Here is a 1,467-nt window from a genome sequence, read left to right on the forward strand (position 1 = left end):
TTTTTTTTAAGAGGAAGCTGGAAAAGGGGTTCGAGATGTGACCAATCACTCTTTTTTGACCATTCACTAAAATCTATTTTTTTAAAGGGGAAGCTGGAAAAGGAGTTTGAGATGTGACAAATACGTTTTCTGTGACCAGTCGCTAAAACGAATATTTTTTTCAAGGTTGAGCTGGAAATGGGGTTTGTGATTTGACCAATCACTCTTCAGTGAAAAGTTGCTAAAACGTAATTTTTTAAAGGGGTAACTGGAAAAGAGGTTCGAGATTGGATCAATCACTCTTCTGTGACCAGTTGCTGAAACTTATTTTTGCATAGGGTGAGATGGACTAGGGTGTTCAAAATGTGATTAATCACTCTTTCGTGGCCAGTACCTATAACCTTTTTTTATTAAAGTGGAAGCTGGAAAAGGGGTTCGAGATGTGACCAATCACTCTTTTGTGACCGTTCATTAAAATCTATTTTTTTAAAGGGGAAGCTGGAAAAGGAGTTTGAGATGTGACAAATACGTTTTCTGCGACCAGACGCTAAAACGAATTTTTTTTCCAAGGTAGAGCTGGAAAAGGGGTTTGTGATTTGACCAATCACTCTTCAGTGAACAGTTGCTAAAACGTATTTTTTTTAAAGGAGGAACTGGAAAAGAGGTTCGAGATTGGATCAATCAATCTTTTGTGACCAACCGCTAAAACGAATTTATTAAAGAGGCCGCTGGAAGAAAGGTTCGATATGTGACCAATGACTATTTTGTGACCAGTAGCTAAACCAGATTTTTTTAAAGGGGGGGCTTGAAAGGGAATTCGAAATGTGACCAATCTTTCTTATGTGAACAGTCACTGTAACTAATTTTTTTAAAGGGGAGCTGGAAAAGGGGTTCGAGTTGTGATCAATCACTCTTCCGTGGACAATTGCTATAACGTATTTTTTTAATAGGAAGCTGGAAAAGGGATTCGAGATGTGACGAATCACTCTTCTGTGACCAGACGCTAAAACGTAATTTTGTAAAGGGAGAGCTGGAAAAAGGGCACGAGATTAGACCAACCCTTCTTTTGTGACTATTCAATAAAACGTATTTTTAAAAGGAGGAATTGGAAAAGGGCTTCGAGATATACAAGATGTGACCAATCACACTTCCGTGACTAATTGCAATAACATACTTTTTTAAATAGGAAGCTGGAAAAGGGGTTAGAGATGTGACCAGTCGCTAAAACGTAATTTTGTAAAGGTGGAGCTGGAAAAGGGGTTCGAAATGTGACCAATGACTCTTTTGTGATCAGTCGGTAAAATGTATTTTTTTAACGGGTTTTAACGTCTTTAAACACTGCTCCCTGAGCTATCGGACAATTGAAAATTTTTTCACCAAAACTCTGTATGGCTTATAACGAATATTTCAAACTTGAGTTTTTTGAAAACGGCGACAAAATTTACAATTTTTGTTCTCCCGTTGTTAATGTGTTTGTTACTCTTGATT

This window comes from Belonocnema kinseyi, chromosome 1 (assembly GCF_010883055.1).
Source record: "Belonocnema kinseyi isolate 2016_QV_RU_SX_M_011 chromosome 1, B_treatae_v1, whole genome shotgun sequence".
Classification (NCBI taxonomy): Eukaryota; Metazoa; Arthropoda; class Insecta; order Hymenoptera; family Cynipidae; genus Belonocnema; species Belonocnema kinseyi.